Here is a 25,861-nt window from a genome sequence, read left to right on the forward strand (position 1 = left end):
CACTTAACCCCAATTGCCTCACTTAAAAAAAAAGAATATGAAATTATGTGTGTGAGAAGAGTATAAACATCTGGGAGCCTTCTAGCTCTAGGTAGAGAAGGAAGAAACATGAAAAGAATAGTGTTAGAGTATTTTTTCTTTAGTAGCAGAAATTGAGTAGGGAAAATGGTGTGATGGATAGGTTTGTAAAGAAAGGAAGAAGGAAGGAAGAGAGGGAGGGAGGGAGGGAGGAAAAATGGAAGGAAGGCTAGAAGGAATCAAAGATAAGCAAGAATACTTTGAAAATAACTTGTTAAGGGGCAGCTAGGTGGTGCAGTAGATAAAGCACCAGCCCTGGATTCAGGAGGACCTGAATTCAAATACGACCTCAGACACTTAACACTTACTAGCTGTGTGACCCTGGGCAAGTCACTTAAACCCAATTGCCTCACCCAAAAAAAAAGATTAAAAAAAATAACTTGTTAAATGTATTAGATACTTGAAAGAAAAAGTAAATTGTATATGATATGATTTGCCATTTCACATGAAGCATTCTCTGTTCTGTGTATACAGAAATGCTTACTTTAGTTGATGTTTGTTAAGTTCAAATTTTTTAAATATGAAAAGTAATTTAAAATAAGTTTAGAAAAGAGTAGAGGATTATTTTGGTAAAAATATAATTTATTGAAAACTTTTGTTTTATAGCACCCTCATTTTCCAACATATACTTTACCCCCCCTCCCTCCTAGAAAACCATATCTTATAATAAAGAATAACATAATGGAAAACACTAAATAACATATGGGGGAAAGTCTTACATTAAATGCAATGTTCCATACCCCCAAACCTCCATCTCTCAAAAGGAATAAGAAGAGGTGGCTTCTCATTCTCTTCTTTTTGGGCCAACTTGGTCATTATAATTTCACTGCATTGAGCTTCAATTATTTTTCTTGTTCTTTCACCTATATTGTTGTAGTCATTTTCCTGGTTTCATTTACTTCACTTTATATCAATTCACATAAATCTTCTTATGCTTCTCTGTATTCATCATATTCATCATGCAAAGGAATATGTCATCATATTGAGCTATTCCTCAATCAATGGAAATTTGCTTTGTTTCCAGTTCTGTGCTACTATAAAAAAGAGTTCTTTCATGAACAATTTGTTGCATGTGAAGCCTTTTTATTGTGCTTGACCACTTTGGCATATATGACTAGAAAGGATATCTTAGGGTCAAAGATTTTACCTACTTTGCACAATTCCAAATCGCTTTTCAAACAAATGCATTATTGTATCAGTCTTTCCACAACATGCCCCCACCACTGACTGTTTATATATTTTTGTCATCTTTTCCAGTTTTCTTTTATTAGTCATTTGAAGAATTCTTCATTAATAACCTGCAATTCTTCTTTTGAGAACTGTTTATTCACATCTTTTGACCACATGGGTATGGGGATAGGCTTTAAGACACACAGATCCCTGTCAATCCCTATACATACATATATACATACACACACACACACACACACACACACATATATACATACACATATGAACATACACAAATATATATATTAGACCTTTATCAGAGAAGTTTGATGCAAATATTTTTCCCAGTTGATCTCTTTTCTTCTTATCCTAGTTGCATTAATTTTTTATTCATGCTAAAGCCTTTCAAATTCATGTAATCAAAATATCTCTTTATCTTTGGTAATTGACTCTATCCTTCATTTGGTTAACAATTCACGGGTGATAGGCAGTTCTATGTTAGTTGATTCAGTTCTCTAGACCTTTAGAAGACCACTCTTGATAGGCCCTATCAATTATCCTGGATTCAGGATTTAAAAAATAATCCTAAATGTAATGACCTTATCTGCTAGAAAGCCATCAGTACTTCAGAATGAAGTTTATGGAATTTTTAGGAAGCTCTTATCATAAAGTATTCTTGTGTTGGGACACAGAAAGAGTGAGTGATGCTTTGATAGTTTCCATAAAAGTGTTCCTCCAATCAGATGAATTAGTGCTAATTAAAATATTTTAAAAGGGACTGAATGAAATAAGTATAAGTACATAGCATTTTAAGGTTTGCAAATTGCTTTACATATATTATCTCATTTGATCTTTATAACAAATTCGAAAGGTAGGTACTATTGTTATCCACATTTCATAGATGAAGAAACTAATAAGGGAGGAACACTGACTTGTCTGAGATTATGCAGATAGCATCAGAGGCATGATTTGAATCCAGGTCTTCATGACTCTGAGTCCAGTGCTTTACCAACTATGCCATATAACAACCTCTTAAAAGATCACTTTATTCCTTTTTTAAAGAGTCTATTAAGGGGGGCAGCTAGGTGGTGCAGTGGATAGAGCACTGGCTCTGGATTCAGGAGTACCTGAGTTCAAATCCGACCTCAGACACTTAACACTTACTAGCTGTGTGACTGTGGGCAAGTCACTTAACCCCTATTGCCTCACTAAAAAAAAAAAAAGTCTATTAAGTATTTTTTCCTCTTTCTTTCACCCCCATTGGACAAAAGAGAAAAATATCTTAAACAAATATGAATAGTTAAAGCAAATTTCTATATTTTCCATGTTCAGAATTCTGCATATTAGTCTCTCACCTCTGTCAGGAGATGGGTAGCAATCTTCATAAATTATGGTCTCTGGAATAATGGCTGATATTTGCATTGATCAGAGTTTTAAAGTCTTTTCAAGTTGATGACTGTTACAATTTTGTTGTCAGTACAAGTTGCTCTCCTGGTTCTGCACACTTCACTGTGCATTAGTTCAGACAAGTCTTTTCAAACTTCTGTGATACCATTTTCACCATTCTTCACAGCACAATAATTTTTCAGAATTTTTTAAAGCTATTCCCCAATTAATGGGTACCCCTTAGCTTCTTGTTAACTGCCCCCACAAAGAAAGAGGTAGTCTGTGAAATACAGGTCATATTAAACAAATGATATCAAAAAAAATTTTAAACAATTAAAATTAAAACTATTTTCTGTTAACTATATCATTTATGTGACTCAGCATGTGATCAATTTGTGTATTCTTGGAATGTTTGAAAAAATATTGATTATTTGACTTTATGTTCCCATAGTATATATTTTTTATCTAGTTTGTTTAGCACTCCACTCAACTCTGTAATTTCTTTTTGTTTGATTCATCAAATTCTGAGAGTTGAGTATTAAAATCTTCCATCACAATTGATTTTTTTATAATTTTTTCTTGTCATATAATGGGTTTATTTAGTGAATTTTATTGCAGAATTATACATACCTACATTTTAATAAATATAGTATCATCTAATAGAATTTTTACCACAATAGGACATCTTTAACTCATTTAGTATTTTCTTGTTAAAATCCAACTTTGATCAAAATAATCAGAGCTACTCATTCTTTTCATGGATTTTTTTCTGAAATTTAATAGATTTAAACTGAAAACTGGTCTAAAATGTCTTATGACAAGATCAAGTCATTAAAAGCATGAGTGAAAAAAAGAAAAAAATTTTAAAAATTTTTAAAAAGAAAAGCAGGAGTGGCACTATTTATTTTGGGCAAAGTTGGTTGGATTTTCTATTTTATCCAATCTATAATTATTTTTTCTATCATATAGTTTAGTCTATATATATTTTAAATATGGTTTATATTTTAATCTATCCATATTTTAGAAGGTAAAAAATATATTATGATTATGATTTCTATGTACAATAATTATTATTTCTATGAACTATCTTTAATTCTGTCTTCCCTAAGTAATGATGTCATTTTCTTTAATTTTGCCTTCTCTTTTCATCAAAAGTGGTTACATTGATTTGGAATTACTCTGTCCCCAACTCTTTCCCTTCTTTGTTCACTCTCCATCTCTAGTCCCACCCTTTTTTGTGCTTATTCATCTTCACACCTTTTTGAAATCTCATATGCTTTAAAAAAAGACAATAATGGATTTCTGACATATGGTTAGCAAACAATTTGTCTTGATTTCAAAAGTATGAATTATTTTAAATACTTAGATTTTTTACTTTGAAGACTGACTATTTTTTGAAGACTTCCTTGAAGTACTCTGTATCTTAAAAACTTTTTAAAGCTTAAATACTTTCACTCATCTCTTGGTTCAACTTAGCAAAATTTGGTGGCTCATGAAATATTACTTAATTTTTTCATATATTATATTCCAATTGTTACCTTCTTTGTGTCAGCTATGATAACTCATTTTTCTTTCTTTTTTTTCTTTTTTTTTTTTTGAGTTGAGGCAATTAGAGTTAAGTAACTTGCCCAGGGTCACACAGCTAGTAAGTGTTAAATGTCTGAGGTCAGATTTGAACTCGGGTCCTCCTGACTCGAGGGCTGGTGCTTTATCCACTGCGCCACCTAGCTGCCCCTATTTTTTATTTCTTAATAATTTATTACTGCCTTTAATTTTGCAACATGAAGCATTGTTCTTTACCCCCTTGTCCTCATAGCACTAGAATTTAACTAATTATTTGTCTGTAAGAGTTCAATATTGGGTTCTTCCTTCTTGGAATTCTGTGGTTTCTTTCTATCTCTATTTTTTGTTATGTGAGTGAGATTTTCCCCATCCCTTAGTTATAAGAGATTTACTATAGTTATAAGTGATTTGATTAAGATAATAATCAATATATTAACTAAAAAATGTGATTTATTCTATTTCATATAGATTGCATAAGGTTAAAAGGTTAAGTCTTTTCCCATATTTCTTAATTTTCCAATGACAAGCATTAGGTAATATCACAAGATATAGTAGTCAGCAATACTATATTTTAATAATCACGAGTGCCTATAAGAGTTCATGCTGTTGACTAGTGGCCTAACAATGATCCACCCTATTGTTATCATAATGCTGTCATTTATAGTCATTTAGATAGTTCCTTATATTTCCTAAGAATATGTTTTAATTTTAGAATGTAACTAATGATATAATACTGTACAAGTGTAACTTTGGAAGGGTATATAAACCCATGAATTTTGTAATTCTTGGTCTTTCAGGCCCAATGCCTGAATGACCGGATTTATTGGGAGGCTAAAACCCTCTTAATAAACCTATTGGTTTTGTTGGGGGACGAACCCTCTCTCAATAAACCTATTTGCTTCAGCCTGGAAACTTTGTTATTTTCGTTCTTCCGTCGGACTTAAAAATTTTTCCTGACAGTTAACTCTAACATGTTTTCTTTGTCAATTTCATGTCATATATCAAGTTCTTTTGCTTTTCTATACTTTCTGAGATGTCAATAGTACTGAGATTATTATATCTTAACATTCTCCAAGTCTGTCATTGAAATCTGCATATTTTCCAATGTTTTGACAATTCAGTAATTTTCTGAAGCTCTCTTTCCCAGTTTATCTGCATTGTCTGTAATTCTGTTTTCCACTGGAGTAAGTCTGTTATTGATTGGTTCTATTGATTCTTTCAGGTTTCTATTATTATATGTTCTATATTAGTTATTTTTTTAAAAATTCTTCCTGAACTTACTGATGGTTTTTAATTCTAGCTTTAGTCCTTCTATGGTTTTTTCAACTTACTACAAATTCTTCTTTCATTTGACCTTGTAAATTTCTTCCCTGTGTAATTTCTTATATAATTTTTAAAATGTACATTGTCCATTTAAGAATATTTCTTGAGATGTCTTGCATGATCTCACTTTCTATAGTCGTTGCTTTTGCACACTATCTATATTAAATTTTTTCTGTGTATGTTTATATGTTTTAATGGTTTCAGGGTTGTCTTTAAGCTATTTAATCTCAATGTTTAAATTTCATATTTTGGGTTTTTTTAAAAGGTATATGTGAGAAAGCTCACTTTCTTCAAGTCTCTCCTTTCACCAATGTGATTAGAAAAGTTCTCTACTTTTTTCTTACCTCCCCAATGCCATTGAACAATATTTTTGTAGGTAGATAATTTTGGATTCTTGGATAGTACTTTCCTTCTCAAACTACCTGTTTTGAACTACTTTGTTTTATATGTATATATATATATATATATATATACACACACACACACATACACACATATATAATATATGTATGTGTGAGTATGTATGTATATGCACACACATACATATATACATAGGTCTTCTGACTCCAAGCCCATGTTCTTTACCCTATATTCTTCTTTTTAACCAGAAGGGAGAGGAGACTTTCTTTTCTCTTCTAGCATTTTAAATCTTCCTTCCTCTAGTCTAAGAACATAATCAACATTGTTTCTATGGGAATTAATGGTTGAGGGAAAAGGAATGTAAAAGCATTTATTAAGTACCTACCATGTAAAAAGCATTGGGTTAAATGTTGAAGATGTTGTTATTTATTTTGTTCTTCATTCTGGAAGAGGACTATGACATTCAGGTGATGTCATAACTTGCAGTCAACTGGATTTAAGTGAGGTTAAAGTATACAAGATCACCAACCTCACTTCTCCAGAGCCATTTGGGTTCAGTGGCAAGATAAATATCAGGACAACAAGAGATGGCCCCAGATATTTAAAGCAATTGGGGTTAAGTGACTTGCCCAGGGTCACACAGGTACCTGAGATTTGAACGCAAGTCCTCCCAACTTCAGGGCCAGTGCTCTATCCACTGTGCCATTTAGCTGCCCCATGAAAGTATTAATACAAAAGCAAGATAGTTTCTCCTCTCAGGGAGCTCATATTCCAGTAGAAAAATGGGTTCTAAATTCTAGCTTATTGTCTTAAAGAATTCCAGGAGCGCAACCCATTTGAACATAATAGACTGATGCAATTAATGTCTATATACTAACTAGTATTGTCTTTTCTGCTTTGTTGTTTTGTAGCTCTTGAGAAAGAAGGATGACCATTCAAAGAGTACTTATGAGGCATTTTTTAAACAAATAAATGCATATTTTTCATTTTTTGTGTGTGTTTCATTCAAAAGTTGTAAATTTTTTGGTGATTCCTAAACAAGCATGTGGTGGTATTTAATTAAATGTAAAAATCTATGCATTGTGTCAGGACTCCTACATCCAAAGCTTCCAAGAAAAATATGAATTGATCTCAGGCCACAGAGGCACTCAAAAAGGATTTTAAAGATAAAGTAAGAGAGGCAGAGGAAGAAATGGAAAGATAAATGAGAGTGAGGTAGGAAAGTCATGAGAAAAAAGTCAACAGTTTGAAAAGCAAAATGGAAAAGGAGATAAAAAAGCTCTCTGAAGAAAATAATTGCCTAAAAATTAGGATTGAACAAATGGAAGCTAGTGACTTTATGAGAAACCAAGACACAATAAATCAAATCCAAATGAATAAAAAATAGGGGGTGAGCTGAAATATATTCTTGGAGAAATTGCTGACATGGAAAATAGATCAAGGAGAGATAGTTTGAAAATTATTGGACTACCTGAAAATCATCATCAAAATAAGAGCTTAGACATCATCTTCCAAGAGATTGTCAGGGAAATTTGCCCTGTTATTCTAGAATCAGAAGGTAAAATAGAAATTGAACGAATCCACCTCCTGATCACCTGCTGAAAGAGATCCCAAAATGATAACTTCCAGGAATATTATAGCCAACTTACAAAGCTCCCAGGTCAAAGAGAAAATAATGCAAACAGCCAAAAAGAAATAATTAAAATACTGTGGAGCCATGGTAAGAATAGCACAGTATCTAGCAGCTTCTACATTAAAGAATCAGTGAGTATAGAATACGATATTCTGGAGGGCAAAGGAATTGGGATTACAACCAAAAATCATCTATCCAGCAAAACTGAGTATAATCTTTCAGGGGAGAAAATGAGACTTCAATGTATGAGATGACTTTCAGGTATTCATGATGAAAAGACATGAACTGAATAGAAAATTTGACTTTCAAATACAAGATCCTACAGAAGCATAAAAATGAACCAGGAAAAATAAATTAAGAGGGATTTTAAAAGTTAAACCATTTACATTCCTACATGGGAAGATGATACTTCTAACTCATAAGAACTTTCTTAGTATTAGGGCAGATAATAGTAATAAATTTAGACAGAGGGCACAATTGTGAATTGATTATGATGGGATGATGCCTATAAAACATTTATTTTTTGTTTATCTTTTTTGTGGGATGGCCAGGGCTGGTGAGTGTCTTGTGTCTGAGGCAGGATTTGGACTTGGGTCCTCCTGAGTCCAGGGAAGGTGCTTTGTCCATTGTGTCACCTAGCTCCCCCATGATGACATGTTTAGGGTAAAATTGAGGGGGGGAGAGGAATGCACTGGGAGAGGGGAAAGGGGTGAGGTAGAATGGGGTAAAATCTCACTTGAAAGAAGCAAGAAAGGCCTTAAAGAGTGGGGGGAAAGATGGGGGAGAAGTGGGGAAGTGAATGAGCCTTCCACTCATCAGAATTAACTCAAAGACCTTAATCTCATCAGAGTTGGCTCAAGGAGGGAATAACATACACACTTGATGGGGTGGAATAATATATCTAAACCTGTAGGAAAGTAGGAGGGTAAGGGTATAAAGATAGATGTGTGAAAGAAGGGAAGACAGAGCAGGGGAGAGGGCAGTCAGAAGCAAAACACTTTTGAGGAGGGATAGGGTAAAGGAATATAGAAAATAGAGTAAATATCATGGGAAGGGAATAGAATGGAGGGAAACAGTTAAAATAGTAATTGTGAAAAAAATTTTGTAGCAGAGGTAAGAGTAATATAAGATTATGATGAATGATTGATGATGATGGATTGATTGATGGATTGATGATGATTGGAGGAAGATGAGGATTGATTGATGAGGAAGACTGATGAGGAGGATTGAATGAAGATGAGGATTGATTTACAATGATGAGGATTGACTGAGGATAATGATGAGGATTAATGGATAATGGTTGATGGATTGATGATTGGTTATTGATGATGGCAAAATGCATTATATTTTTCTGTGATTTTGTGAAGAAAATTCTTTGTCAAATTTAAGATACTATGTAAAAGTTATCTATTACTGTGGTCACAATAATCAACCTCATGAGTTTATTGAAAGAATTCTCTCTTTACAGTACCATATAAATGTAGATTACTATAAAAATAATGATGAGCAGGATGCAATCCATCTACAAATAGAACTGATGGTACTTGAATACATATTGAAACACTTTTTTGTTAGTTCCTTTATCAAAAACAAAACAAAAAAATGATGAGCAGGATTCGACTAGAAAAACCTGGAAAGACCTACATGAACTGATGCAGAGTGAAATGTACTGTATACAAAATAACAGCAATATTGCAAGATGATCTGCTGTGAATGACTTGGTTATTTTCAGCAATGCAACAATCCAAAATATCTCTGAAGGACTTATGAAAATTGCAATCCATCCATTGAGAAAGAACTGATGGTATCATAAAACAGATTGAAGCATAATTTTTGATAGTTCCTTAATCTGAAGTTTTGTTTTTGTCTGTTTTCTTTCACAACCTGGCTAATGTGGAGATGTTTTGTATGACTACTCATGTATAACTTATATTGAATTGCTTGAGTTCTTGGGGAGGGGGAGGGAGGAAGAGAAGTTGGAACACAAAGTTTTAAAAAATTGATGTCAAAATTTGTTTTTACATCTATTTGGAAAATAAAATTCTAAATAAACAGAAAAAATAAATAAATGAACAAATTAATGAATTAATAGATAGATAGATAATAGATAAATAAATGAAACTATTTCTTTAGGTGAACATCCATATGATAGTCAATTTGTTAATACTAGCTATTATAGTTATCTTTCATCAAAGCAGTGCTGTAGGGAAATTTAAAGGGAATAAAAGACACTTCTGTTATCAAAGCATATGGCAGGATAATATCAAAAAAAGAAATACAGAAATACTTTGTAAAAATGTAGGTGACATATATAGAGTGTTTTAAGGCTTATAAATCGCTTTCTTTAGTACTATATTATATTAAAAGTAATTAATGAAAAGAATAGGAAGATTATTCCATGTGGGCAGAAGGTATAGCTCATAAGTGGGAGTGGAAGTGAGTGGTTTGTGCAAGGCAAATGGCAAATATGTTTGTCTGGTTAGACTGAAGTGCTTGCATTAGTATATAGAAGATGAAAGTAAGTGAATAAGACCTATAAACTGGTGGCAGAGATTTGAATCTCATCATTTGTAGTGTTAATAGAATTTCAGAATCAAGTAAGAGCTATGTAAGATAATGTTATGCATAGAATGATGCTTTGAGGAAACAAATTAAAATTAAGTTTAGCAGCTCAAAACAGAGAGGTCAGCAAGGAACTACTTGTAATCAAGTATAATCCCAACTGAGTTCTTACTTTTATTTCTCTTCTATCTCTACCCCTTCTCAGTTCTTGGTTCCTCCCCATTTTGCCATGCTCTTTACTCATCCTTAATGAGATATTTTTTCCAACTTCTGATTCATGAACTCATAGAACTTTAGAACCAGAAGTCACTTTTCTATCATGTATCCCACCTTCAGCCCTTATCTTATATTTAAGAAAATCAAGCCCTGGAAATTTCAGGTGATTTTCCCAAGGTCAAATGACTGTAAGCAGTAGAACTGGGGTTTGATTCAAAATCTTGAATCCAGGTATCTTGTCTCCGAGTCTTGTTTTCTTTTTTAATTGATTAATTGATTGATTGATTGATTTACAATTTTTCCCACCTTACATGGAAAAACAAATTGTAACATCGATTTTTAACACTTTGTGTTCCAAATCCTCTTCCTTCCTCCCTATCCCACTTAAGAACTCAAGCAATTCCATATGTTATACATGTGCAGTCATACAAACCATAGGAGACAAAAAAATCTTTAGAAAAAGGAGCTAACAGCAGCAACAACAAAATATATTTCCATTTGTGTTCAAATACCATCAGTTCTTTCTTTGTAGATGGACTGCATTTTTCATAAGTCCTCCAGACTGGTCTTGGATCATTGTATTGCTGAAAATAACTAAGTCAATCACAACAGATCATCTTAAAATATTGTTATTATTTTGTATATAGTGCATTTCACTTTGCATCAGCTCATGTAAATCTTTACAGGTTTTCCTGGTAGCATCCTCCTCATTTTTTTTTTCTTAAATAGTAAACTACATTTATATAGTGCTTTAAAGGGATATTTCCTTACAGAACATCCATGAGGTTGATTATTGCAACAACAATAATAGCTAACATTTATCTAGTACCTTATACCTGACAAAGCATTTTCTTCATAATAGCCCAGCAAAGTAAGCACCACCACACCATCATCCTCATCATCCTCATTTATATTGCTCTTGCCTCACTTCAAAGTTTTCCCCAGTTACTATTGCCATGTTTCCTTCTATCCTATTCACTCCCCATAGAATTTACTCTATATTCTTTCTTTTTTTACCCCTTCCCTCTTCAAAAGTGTTTTGCTTCTGACTGTCCCTCCCTTCCTTCACCTCTCCCTCCTTATCTCCTTCCCCTCCCACTTTCCTACAGGGCAAAATATATTAGTCTACCCACTTGAGGGTATATGTTATTCCCTCTTTGAGCCAATTCTGATGAGAATAAGGCTCATTCACTCCTCTGCTCCTCCCCCATCTTCCCTTCTACTCCATAAGCTTTTTCTTGCTTCTTTTATGTGAGATACTTTACTCCATTCAACCTTTCCCTTTACCTTTCTCCCAGAGCAATTCTCTCACCACTTAATTTTATTTTAAAGATGTCATCATGGGACAGCTATGTGACACAGTGAACAAAGCATCCGCCCAGGACCCAGGAGCATCCAAGCCCAAATCTGGCCTCAGACACAAGACACTCACCAGCTGCTCAACCCTGGGCAGGCCATCCCACCCTAACTACCTGCCCCAAAAGATAAACAACAAATAAATGCTTTACAGATATCATCCCTTCATAATCAACTTCCACCTGTGCCCTCTGTCTAAATTTATTCCTTTTAGCTGCTCTAATACTGAGAAAATTCTTGAGTTAAAATTATCATCTTCCCATGTAGGAATGTAACCTTTTAACCTCACTCATGATTTCTTTTTCCTGTTTACCTTTTTATGCTCTCTAGGGTCTTGTATTTGAAAATCAAATCTTCTATTCAGTTCAGGTCTTTTCATCATGAATGCCTGAAAGTCCTCTTTTTCATTGAAGTCCCATTTTCCCCCCTGAAAGATTATACTCAAATTTTCAGGGTAGGTGATTTTTGGTTATAGTCCCAATTCCTTTGCCCTCCAGAATATCATATTCCATGCCCTCCAATCCTCTAATGTAGAAGCTGCCAGATATTGTGTTATCCTGACTGTGGCTCCACAGTACTTCAATTGTTTCTTTTTGGCTGCTTGCAATATTTCTCCTTGACCTAGGAGCTCCGGAATTTGTCTATAATATTCCTGGAAGTTTTCATTTGGGGATCTCTTTAAGGAGGTGATCAGGAGGTAGATTCTTTCAATTTCTATTTTACCTTCTGCTTCTAGAATATCAGGGTAATTTTCCCTGATAATCTCTTGGAAGATGATATCTAAGCTCTTATTTTGATCATGGTTTTCAGGTAGTCCAATAATTTTCAAGTTATCTCCTCTGGATCTATTTTCCAGGTCAGCTGTTTTTCCAAGGAGATATTTCATATTTCCCTCTATTTTTTCATTCATTTGGCCTGTGCTCTGGTCTGTAAATAACCCCAGGCCTACTTGCTCTTTAATTGAGAAACAAAAATCTGTTTTGCTGTGGTTTCAAGCTCTGGGTGACCCTGTGCCCCTCCCTTACCTGGGCCCACCACTCAAGACTACTTCCTGGTTCCTAGCATAGGTAAAACAACAGAGTTCTGCCTCAACACAAGCAGAGACCCCTGTTATCTCCCCCTGTTCAGCCTCTCAACCCTCTCACCAGACCATGAGCTGAATTCCAGAAGAAGCCAGCACTGCAGCTGATTCAGAGATTCTGGGGGGCCTCTTTCTCTGGCATGGCCAGCCTGAGGCTGGATTTACATGTGTGGCCACAGGGCTGTGCTTCACTCTCACCCAGGTACAATAGACCCTTCCTGCTGACCATCTAAGCTATCTTTGGCTGGAAAATGATCCCCTTTTGTGGGTTCTGCTGCTCCAGGAATTGTCTTATAACATTATTTGAAGGTTTTTGGAGTGATCATGTGGGGAGTTCTGAGAAGTTACGGCCTTTCCTCTACCATGTTGGCTTCCCAAGTCTAGTTTTCTTTCTGCATCACCATACTTGCCCGCTACAATAGGTAGTTTGTTAATTTTTTAAAAATTTCTTTTAGCATAACTTCCTCTTCATATATGGTGGCTGAGATGCTTTCAAAGGGAGAGTTAGTGCAAGTCTCTTAGGCTGACTAGTGAAGATATTTTTCCCAGGTTTCTGAGTGGAGGCCAAAACCAATAGAAGTATGACACTCCTGAAAGGTAACTCAGATCCTTCATGTTATAGAGTCAGTTTTAAATTAATTCAATTCAACAAACTAGTAGTAACCATCTACAGTATGCAAGTATTACCTAAGCAATGTATATATAGAGACAAATAAAACACTCCTTACCTTCAAGTTTATATTCTACCGAAGGGAAATTACATGTACTCAAGTGAATACAAAGTATATGCAGAATTATACAGAGTAATTTCAAAAGGAAGAAAACATTAATAGTCAGGAAAGACCTTGTACAAGAGGCAGCACCTGAGTTCTATGAGGAAGGAGAGGAAAGAATACATTCCTGACATGAGGGACCACTTTTTCAAAAGGCACAGAGCCATGAGCTGGAATGTCTTATACAGGGAACAACTAGCAAACTAGAACAATTCTGACACAAGAGTTGCACAGAGCTTTGGAGTCATCATAAAGAACACATTTTTGTATTATCCTTTTGTAAGTGAAATTAACATTATTTGAAGTAAAATGTTATAGTGCTAACAGGGTCTCTGGGGTATTGTATTTTAAGCTCTATTTATTTATTATTTAAAGCCATAGTCATACTTTATATAATTAGGGATTGGCTCCCACCTGAACTTCCATGGTTGCCTCTGTACTTTAATGTGGAGTGATGAGTGAACACTCATTAGAGCAGGGAACAGAATAGGAGCTCTCAATCTGTTACTTCAGTGATCATAAAATAAAGAAGAAAGTCATATATGTGCCTAAAGATCCTGTACTCTAGTTAATAAAAACAGTTGTCAACACCAAAATTTTATAATCTTAATATCTGATGCTTCCATTGGGTCTCATGTTTTTTTAAATATATGTGTGTGTGTGTGTGTGTGTGTGTGTGTGTATGTATGTATATTCATTAGACACAGAGAAGTAGGTTTTGTATTCGAAGGTCACATCTATTTGTGGCTGATTAATAGTACTTTTTGAAATCATTTGGTCTATCTTGACCTAATTTTTCCAGATCTCTCACTTTTTTTAGTTAGATGTTACATCCTAGATAAAAAATGAAAGGAAGAGGAGAGACAGAAATATAGAGGAGTAAATTCACTGCATTTTGCTTTATTGTGTAAAAAACATTAACAGCTATTTCTGTTTCCCAGGACTATCCTTGTGTCCTAAAAATCATTCTAGCCAGGTAACTGGATGAAAATGTTTTTCTTTCTTTGGATTCTTTTTCTTCATTTTTTTATTTGATGAAAATAAAGGGAGACTTCTATTTCTGTTTTGTGTTTTTTCAAGTCCCAGGACTGGCCATGTAATCAGTTATTCTGACCATGTGTCTTTATTAGAATTCAGCATGTCAGTCTGAGCTCCTATAAATCTGAGTCAGATGCCAGCAGGCAGCTGCATCAAACGGCTTCTCCTATTTACTCAATAAATGATAAAGAATGTGCCCCTTCAAATAGCCCCATAATTCACAAAGAAAATATCATTTGCTCTCCTATGTGCTTTTATGGGAAGAAGGTTTCTCATTTCCGAAATTGTGATGCAGTAAACATTCTGATGCTGCACATATTAATCTATCAGCTTCTTTGACAATGAGCTACCTTGCTGCTTAGACTGATAAACTAGGTTTATTCATAAGCAGAAAATGGATCCCAACTATACTCTACAGATCCTGCAAAAACACTTTTATTCATGATCCTGTGGGTGTAAAAGTCAAAATGGATGTGACTATCACTTTATCTGGTTAGTTAATAGTCAGAAATGCTGTTGAGCTTTTCTTCATTTAATCTGCCCTCCAATGCTAGAGCTTTTTTAAAACAACCAGCTTTTCCTTCATCTAGACTACTGTAAAGCAAAGTGTATGGTGTTAAGGATGACAGAAATTTTTCTCATATCATGGACATTCAAGTATACTATAGAGCTTGTGCACCGTGCCTGAGTGTATGTTCTGACTTCATTAACCTTTTCTCTTCGATGGTTGTTGCAGTGTCACTGTTTGAGGTATCTTTAACTGAGACATATTTTATATTTCTCTAATTACAGCACTATCTTGACAATGACAGTTGCTGACTGTAATTACTCACACCAGTTTCCCTCAGTATCTAAAAAAACACATTATCAAGGCTGACAGTCTATTCTAACATTTTTTTAAAATCATTGGTTCACCTGAAAAATTTCCTCTTTTTTTTAACCTCTCTTCACCTCCCTGACCCCCTGACTCTGAAGAACCTCTTTGCCCAAACATTTCCACTTCCAGAGCAAATACTACTATACATTAGCTTTCCTATGTGTTCCACCATTCTCCAGATTATAGAGCTGAGTTTGTCTTACAGTCTTGCATATATATTTATATATTTGAAGCCATCCTTCAAGTCAAAATGCATTCTATGAGAGGCTGGGACAAGGAGAACAGGTTGGAAATTTACCAAGACTTTAGACTCTGAGACAAAAGATTTCTGTTCTGTAAGATTCGATAGTGTTCCTGTGAAAATTAATTAACAGACTAATTAATTGTCTGTGAAGCACACTCAAGAGAAAAAGTAAAATGCTTAGGAGTGATGATTATTGTATTTTGTGGGTCTCTGTAGGAGAAAAAAAAATTTCTTACATATAAATAAGCAATTGGATCAAAAATTTTAAAACCCACTCATGAAAAAAACTACTGAAGTTAGTGAATTCTTTATCAGCTTTGACTTAGACTTTGAATAAAAGAGAAGATAGAGATCTGTTGCCAAAAGTTTTGGAAATATTTGTAATTCTCAGTTCATATGGGGTACTAAAGCAAGGAATTCAATCATCAGTCATCTTTCTTGTGCAATTTCTCTTTGTTCTTAAAATTTTCTGCGTCCTTAAAATATTTCTGATTTTTTGTTTGCTTCAACATGGCATAATTTCAATCACAACCAATATGTGGGATACAGATTGGACCTGTGATTTACATAGATATAGGAACTACTAATGCAAGTTGACACTTTCTTGTCAAGCTATAGTTTTAGAGAATCACTTAGGTCACTGATTAATTCATGGATTTGTCCAGGGTCACATAGTCAGTATGTATTAGAAATAAGACTTGAGACCTAGATATAAAGAGAAATATTGCAAGAAAATTTGAAGAACATGGAACATATTACCTATCAGACTTATGGATAGAAAATTTATGACTAAACAAGAGATAGAGACCAGTACAAAGTGCAAAATGGAAAATTTTACATTAAATTTACATTAAATTTAAAAGATTTGTACAAATAAAACAAATGTTGCTAGGATCAGAAGGAAAGCAGAAAATGGGGGCGGGAATTTTATAGACAGTTTCTCATATATCTCAATATATAATATCTCAAATATATAAAGAACTGTCAAATCTATAAGAATACAAACCATTCCCCACTTGATAAATAGTCAAAGGATATGAACAGGAAGTTTTCTAATGAAAAATAAAAATAATTTATAGTCAAATGAAAAAATGTTCTAAATCATTGATTAGAGAAATGCAACTTCAAACAACCTTGAGATGTCATTTTAAACTGATCAGATTGACTAAAATGATTGAAGAGGAAAGCTACAAATGTTAGGAAGGATATGGAAAAATTAAGACACTAATTCACTGTTGATCAAACTGTGAAGTGACCCATCTCTCCCAATTTTGGAGAACAATATAAAATTAGGTCCAAAGAGTTATTAAATCACCTATACCCTTTGACCTAGCAATGCTACCACAAGGTCTGTTTCCAAAGATGACTGGAAAAAAGGAAAAGAAGCTGTGTTTGCACAAACAAAACCAATGTAACCAAGATTACAAGGGAAGCAGAAAATGTGGAAAGAATTTTTGAAATAAATATCTCTGATAAAGGCCTCATTTCTCCATATAGAGAAGTGAGTCAAATTTATAAAAATACAAGTCATTCCCCCATTGACAAATGGTCAAAAGATATGAACAGACAGTTTTCAGACAAAGAAATTAAAGCTTTCTATAATCATATGAAAAAATCTTCTGGATCACTATTAATTAGGGAAATACAGGAGCCAAGATGGCAGAGGAAAGGCAGTGAGCTCCCAAACTCATGACATGATCTCTCCAAAAAATATCCAAATGATGCCATAGGAAAATGCCTGGAGCAACAAAATTCACAGAAGAATGCGCTGAAATCATCTTCTAACCAAGAATGGCTTGGAAGGTCAGAAGGAGGGAGCCACTGTGCTGATACAGGAATCAAGCCCAATCCCACAGTCACCCTGACACAGTTCCAGTCCCAGGAAGGCCTCACCAGAGAAGGAGACCCACAGAGCCTCTAAATCAGCTGAAGCACCAGTGTCATCTGGAACTAAGCTCAGTCTGGTGAGAGGGCTGAACCCTGGGCAGGGGGGAGACTACAGGGGTCTATGCTGGTGCTAAGGCAGAACTTGGATTTTACACTCCTGCTGAGAACCAGGAGGTAGGCTCGAGTAGCAGTGGCCCAGGTGGGGGAGAGGCACAGGCTCGTTGGATCCAATAACCACAACACACAAAGCTGGTTGATTAGCAAGTTGGTCTGGGGTCATCTAGGACCACGAAACAGGACAGGTGAGAGAAGAACCTGATTCTCCTTAAATCATACCACCTGAGACTTCTTAAGCTTGGGATACTGCAGCCTGGAAACAGTGCCCCAGTTTAAGGAGCTAAAAGTCAAGTAAAAGAAAGGCAAGATGAGCCAACAGAGAAAGGTGAGGACCATAGAAAGTTTCTTCAGTAACGAGGAAGACTGAGGGGCACCCTCAGAGGAAGATGTCAACATCAGGGCCCCTATATCTAAAGCTTCCAAGAAAAATATGAATTGGTCTCAGGCCATAGAGGTGCTCAAAAAGGACTTTGAAGATAAAATTAGAGAGGTAGAGAAAAAATGGAAAGAGAAAGGAGGGTGATGCAGGAAAGACATGAGAAAAAACTCAACAGCTTGAAAAGTCAAATTGGCCAAATGGAAAATGAGGTACAAAAGCTCTCTGATGAAAACAATTGCCTAAGAATTAGGATTGAACAAATGGAAGCCAGTAACTTTATGAAAAACCCAGACACAATAAAGCAAGTCCAAATGAATACAAAAAATAGAGGGCGGGGCAGCTAGGTGGCACAGTGGATAGAGCACCGGCCCTGGAGTCAGGAATACCTGAGTTCAAATCCGGCCTCAGACACTTAACACTTACTAGCTGTGTGACTGTGGGCAAGTCACTTAACCCCACTTGCCTCACTAAAAAAAAAAAAAAAATAGAGGGCAATGTGAAATATCTTCTGGGAAAAACTGCTGACCTGGAAAATAGGTCCAGAAGAGATAATTTGAAAATTATTGGTTTACCTGAAAACCATGATCAAGGAAAGAGCTTAGACACCATCTTCTATTCTCAGGGAAAATTGCCCTGAAATTCTAGAAGAAGAAGCTAAAATAGAAATTGAAAGAATCCACTGATCATCTCCAGAAAGAGATTCCAAAAGGAAAACTCCTAGGAATATTATAGCCAAATTCCAGAGCTCTCAGGTCAAGGAGAAAATATTGCAAGCTGCCAAAAAGAAAGAATTCAAGTACTGTGGAGCCCCAGTCAGGATAGCACAAGATCTAGCCGCTTCTACATTAAAGGACTGGGGGACATGGAATATGATATTCCAAAGGGCAAAGGAAATGGGATTACAACCAAGAATCACCTACCCAGCAAAGCTCAACATAATCTTTCAGTGGAAAAAATGGGACTTTAATGAAAAAGAAGACTTTCAGATATTTGTGATGAAAAGACCTGAACTGAATGGCAAATTTGACTTTCAAATACAAGACCCTAGAGAACCATAAAAAATTGGAGCTGGGAGACATACCTGGGGTCATACAGCAGGTGACTGTGTTGTGTCTAAGGCCGGGTTTTGGCTGGGATACCCCTGGGTCCAGGGGGGATGCTTTGTCCACTGTGTCACTTAGCTAGGTAATGACATCTTTAGGGTTAAATTGAGGGGTGAAGGTAATTCACTGGGGGAGGGGGAAGCGCAGAGGTGAAATCCTACATGAAAGAAACAGGAAAAGGCTTATTATAGAGTGGGGGAAGAGATGGGAGAGGATCAGGGCAGTAAATGAATTTTACACTCATCAGAAAAGGCTCAAAGACCTTAAACTCATCAGAGCTGCCTCAAGGAGGGACTAACAGACACACCCAACTGGGTAGAGTAATCTATTTAATCTGGGCAGTAAATGAGCCTAACACTCATCAGAATTGGCTCAAAGACCTCAATATCATTAGAATTGGCTCAAGGAGGGAATAATGTACACACTCATTTAGGTGGAGTCAACTCTCTAACCCTGCAGGAAAATAGGAGGGGAAGGGGATAAAGAGAAAGGGGCAACAGAAGGAAGGACAGAGTGGGAGAGGGGACAGACAGAAGCAATCTCTTTTGAAGAGTGATAGGATGAAAGAAGATGGATAATAGAATAAATATCATGGGGAAGGGAATAGGAAGGAAGGGAAACAGTTTACAATAGTAATCATGAAAAAGAGAAAAGGGGGGAAAATTGTACAAGAAATATTTGTAGCAACTTTTGGTGGAGGCTGAGAATTTAGAATCAAGGGAATGTCCATCAATTGAGGAATGATGGGAAAAGCTGTGCTATATGATTGCAGTGGAATGGTCTTGTGCTACAGGAAATGGCAAACAGGATGATCCCCGAAAAACCTGGAAAGACTAATGAACATCGATGTATAGTGAAGTCAGCAGAGTTGGGAGGACATTGTGCATGGTGACAGCAGTATTGTTCAATGATCAGTTGTGAATGACTTAACTACTCTCAGCAATGAAATGATCCAAGACAATCCCAAGGAACTAATGAGGAAGCTTGCTATGCACCCCTATAGAAAGAACTGATAAAAAGAACACTTGTGGATTGTACATATATAACCTGGTTGCATTCTTGTGGAGAGAGGAGGAAAGGGAGGAAGGGAGAAAAATTTGGAACTCTAAATCTTATGAAAATGAATGTTGAAAACTACCCTTACATGTAACTGGACAATAAAATAAATAAATTATTTTAAATTTAAAAATCAAAATTAATTCATTTGATCATAAATATATTTGTAAAGATTCAATTACAAAATGCTCCTTTAAAAAAAAACAAACAAAAAAATTAGGGAAATACAAATTAAAACAACTCTGAGGAATCACCTCATACCTATCAGAGTGGCAAATATAACAAAAATGGAAAATATTGGATATTGGAGGGGATGTGGGAAAGCTGGGACGCTAATCCACCCTTGGTGGAATTGTGAAAAGGTCCAACCATCCTGGAGAGCAATTTGGAACTATGCCCAAGGGGATATAGAACTGTGCATACCCCTTGATCCAACAATACCACTGCTAGGTTTATATCCCAAAGACATCCCCCCAAAAAGAAAAAGACCACAATTTGTACGAAAGTATTTATAGCATCTCTTTCTGTGGTGACTTAGAATTGGAAATCAAAAGAATGCCCATCAATTGGGGAATGGCTAAACAAGCTGTGGTATGTGATGGTGATGGAATATTATAGTGCTATAAGAAATGACAAGCAGGACGATTTCAGAAAGGCCTGGAAAGACTTGTATGAACTGATGTATAATAAAGTGAGCAGAACAAAGAGAACATTGTGCACAGAGACAGCAATATTGTTTGATGAAGAACTGTGAATGACTTAACTATTCTTAACAATACAATGATCCAAGACAATCCCAAAGGACTATTGATGAAATATACTATCCAACTCCAAAGAAAGAAATGATATTGATGGGACACAGACTGAAGCATCCTATTTTTCACTTTCTTTCATTTTTTTCTTTTATTCAAGTTTTCTTATACAAAATGACTAATATGGCAATGTTTTATATAATTGTACATGCATAATGCATATCTGATTGCTTGCCAGCTCAGGGAGGGGATGGAGGGAGAGGGAAGGAGGGATAAAAATTGGAACCCAAAACTATAAATAAAAATATTTATTACTAAAAGAAAAACACCAAAATTTGGCTCAATTCATTTTTCAAAATGCTATCCATTGAGTATACTGGAGATGAAGCATTAGAAATTAGTTCCTATAAATTAATTTATTTGATAAATTTAATAAATTTAAATAAATATTTTTAAAAGAAGCTATATGTTCTAAAACATTTATAGCAGCTCTCTTTGTGGTGTCAAAGAACTGGAAATTGTGGATACCCTTTAATTGGGAATGGCTGAACAAGTTGTGGTATATTATTGAGATGGAATACTACTATGTTATAAGAAATGATGATCTCAATGATCTTAGAAAAACATGGATAGACTTGCATGAAATAATGAAGAATAAAATGAGTAGATCCAAGAGATCATATATAGTAATAGCAATATTATTTTAAGAACAACTTTGAGTAACTGTCATTTTGACTGTTATAAATACCCAAATTAACTACAAAGGATCTATGAAGGAAGACCCTATCTGCATCCAGAGAAAGAACTGATAAATAGAAGTATGCATAGAATGATTTTACATATATGTATGTACATATACACATATGTATATGTTTATATGTGTATGTCACTCAGGGAGGGGGGAAAGAACAAAAGGGAAAAAAGAAAGATAACTTTAACATATATATATACATATACATATACATATACATGTATTTAAAAGGAATAGCAAGTTGTACATAATAGAGTTGTAATTTCCTTGCATTTGTTTTTTTCTATTCAATTATTTTATGGAAATACTTGTTTTATTTCTTAAGTTCAGAATAAAATGAAAAGAGAGGGGGAAATCAGTCATAGGTTCTTGGAATTTAAATCTGAAAGGGGCCATAGAGATCATTCAGTCCAATCCCTAAGACCCAGAGCAGGGAAGGATTTTGTCCAAAATCCACATAGTTGCAAGCACCAGATCCAGGATGAGGTCTTCCTAAAACCCTGTAATATGTATTCCTTCTTTTCTTGTACATAGTAGAACTTTAATAAATTTTTGTTTCCATGGGGGAAAAAAAATAAGATTTGAACCTAAGTTTTTCTTGCTCCTAGATAGCCATTTCTTTTTTTTAATTAATAAAGTATTTTATTTTTTCCTATTACATGTAAAGATAGTTCTCAACTTTTGTTTATATAGGCTTTCCATAGATAGCCATTTCTGTTACCACAATTGTCATAACTGCAATTAAAGAAAAAAATGTAAATGTTTTGGTACAGACACATTTGAAATATAATGTATGTAAAGCTTAACCCAATCAATCAAGTGACTACTGTGTACTAAGCCTGTGGATACAAAAACAAAAATTAAAGGTCCTTGATCTCAAGGAACTTGCATTCAATTAGAGGAGAAAATATGTATATAAGTATATACAGGGGCAGCTAGATGGCGCAGTGGATAGAGCACCAGCCCTGGAGTCAGGAGTACCTGAGTTCAAATCCAGCCTCAGACACTTAACACTTACTAGCTGTGTGACCCTGGGCAAGTCACTTAACCCCAATGGCCTCAGTAAAAAAACAAACAAACAAACAAAAAAACAAGTATATACAAAATAAATAAAGTTAATGAGGGGGAGACATTTATCATTTATTCATTTGACACTCATTCATCACCTACCCCATTCAAGGCACTATGTAGAATCTCTAAGTAAGGAATTCTTAACCTATTTTGCATCGTGGACTTAACAACAATCTAATGATGTCTGTGGATCCTTTCTCAGAATGATGTTTTTAAATGCATAAAATAAAATACATACAAATTACAAAGGAAGCCAATTATGTTGAATTGTTTTCTTTTAAAATGTCACAGACCCCCCAGGTTAGGAACTTCTGCTTTAGTTTTTAAAATAACTAAAATACAGTACTGGATTACAAAATGAGAGAGGGCAGGAGGTGGGAGGGAGGGAAGAAAGGAGAGGAATAATAGGAAGTATATGCAACTAGATAGAAGTTGAATGTCAAAGTGTGTTAGAAAACTACAACCAAGGGCAGCTAGGTGGCGCAGTGGATAAAGCACCAGACCTGGATTGAGGAGGACCTGAGCTCAAATGCAGCCTCAGACACTTGACACATACTAGCTGTGTGACCCTGAGCAACTCACTTAACCCTCATTGCCCTGCAAAAACAAAAACAAACAAAAAAGAACGAAAAAGAAAACTACAACCAAAATGATACAAGAGGTTAGAAGTAACTTCTAGCTACAGGCAGAAAGCCAAAGAAAGTTTCATGGAGGAGATGGCATTTGAGATGGTCTTAAAAGATAGAGAGTATTTCAATAGACAAAAATTGAGATGAAGGTCTCCGGGCATATGGAATGATATGGGAAAGAGTATAATACCTTACACTGATGTGTCACATTACCATTTGCAAAGTACTTTACTCACTACAAATGTGTGAGATAGATTATTACTTTTATTTAATGACAAGGGAATAATGGCTAAGAAATATTGGTGACCAAAAAAAAAATATATTGGTGAGTTACCTAAAGTTATATGGCTAGTAAGTTAGAAAAGAGAGATACAAATTCAAGTCATCCAAACTGGACCTAACTCAGGCCAGTTTAGTGGTTCAGAATCAGATATGGAATGAAACAAAACACTTAAAACTACATGTTATTTAACTATCTAATACTTAATATTAAATATTTAAAGGAAACTTACTCAATAATAGCATGGAAAGAACATTAAGTAAAGCTATAATGTTGGCTTATATGGGCATAACTCACCTTGGCATTTAATGTAATGGTATGCTGGATTAGAGGGTTGATTGACTCAGTGGGAAGTCTGTCCAGCCTAAAAAAGATTTATGGGACTGTGATTTTATATCTTAAGTAATTGGGAAGCTGTATCAACAATTCAAGTCTTAGTCTCCTTGCCCAGTTAAATCTAGAGGACAGAAAGTTTCATTTCATTTTTACGGAAAAACTAGCCTAAGTAGCAGGGACTTTCCAATCTTACTGCCATGGGTCCTATTCAGATTAGTAGTAGATGTTGTTCCTACTACACCAGTCTTCTCACTCCAAATCAATGCTCTTTCTATTATGCCATACTGTTTAGAGTACATGAAGTAGAGTACAAGGTCTGAAGTAATGCTGTAAAGATTGGTTACGCCAGATTGTGTAGGGCTTTAGGAAATTGTTTTGATTTTATTTCAAACATGTTATGTATTCCTCCTCTTCAGTTATTCTGTGGACAGACCAAAAAGGTCTTCTTGTTCCAGGTGGCATAAATGCTGATAGAGATATTGGGCCAGCCTCAGACTCCGAATCATATTTTACATTCCATCTGATCATCCATCTTGCCATCTACCTACCGTTGTTTTTTTCAAACCACAGGACTTCCTGAGACCATGCCCAGAGTGATTCAGTCCTTTAAGCTTTATAACCACTCTCCTCAGACCTTGATGGCCTGATGTGAGTTAACCAGCACCAATGCATACAGGCCTCTCTATCTAGCTGGTTTCAGACCCTTGACCATGATCCACATTTCAAAATACAATCCACTCTGGCCATCTGCTTTCCACCTGTAGGACTACCATATTCTTACCACCATCTATTGCTCTGCTTTGCACCTATTTCTCTGACAACAGTAATCAAATCAAATCAACACTTTATTAGAAAGGGCAAGTAAGTCCATAGGCACCCATGTTTCCATTCACTATACCTGTGCCTTCCCATACCCAAATGCCTTTTCCTGTACTCCACTCCCTTATATGTATTTTCTCCTCCTCCTACTACATATGTTTCTTGAGGGCAGGAATTGTGATGCTTTTGTATTTGTATTTCCAAAATTTAGCTCAGTGCTTAAACATATAGTAAGCACATAAATGATTTTTATTCATGTCTTCATCCATTCTCACACCAAACATTCAATGTCCTGCCTCTGTGCCTTGGCACAGCCCATCTCCTATGGCTAGAATGCTCTCCTCACCACTGCCCCTCAGTATTCCTAGTATCCCTTAAAAGCTTAGCTTAAGTGCCACATTCTAAATGAAACCTTTCCAGATTTCCCACCCTCCCAACTAGTTCCTTTGTCTCATATATTGCTTTGCATTTATTTTGTACATAAGTTGTATATATTTATCAATGTACATATTGTCTCGCCACTTAAAATGTGAGTTCCTTGAAGGCTGAGGCTGTTTCTTTTTTTCTTTTTAGTCTTTGTATGTCCAGGCCCTAGTATAGCACCTGTCACTGTAGGTGCTTAAGAAGTGTTTCTTGAATGATTGATATTCAGTGAGGAACCAAAGGTATGGAAAAGGGAGACTTCATAATTAAAAGTTGTGCAATAGGAATATTACTATAGGATGATATGTAGGATGGTTTGAAAAAACAAAACCTAAAGGTGGGGAAAACTAGTTAGGAGAATAAAACAAGAACAAACACTCTCCTCTTTTTCTCTTTGTAATTCAGTGATGAAGGTTGCCTAGATGAAAATTCCTGATACTGTGCCATTCACTGTTCCTATATCAACAACCACCTCAGCCCAGTCTCTCCTACAATTTGTGCCTGCCTTTACATTGTGTGCTATGGAACTCCCATTCTCTTTCTTTAACAAATTACCCTTCATGTTGGACATTATCCTCTCACACTTCTACCATCTCTT

The sequence above is a fragment of the Dromiciops gliroides genome, chromosome 5 (assembly GCF_019393635.1).
Source record: "Dromiciops gliroides isolate mDroGli1 chromosome 5, mDroGli1.pri, whole genome shotgun sequence".
Lineage (NCBI taxonomy): Eukaryota > Metazoa > Chordata > Mammalia > Microbiotheria > Microbiotheriidae > Dromiciops > Dromiciops gliroides.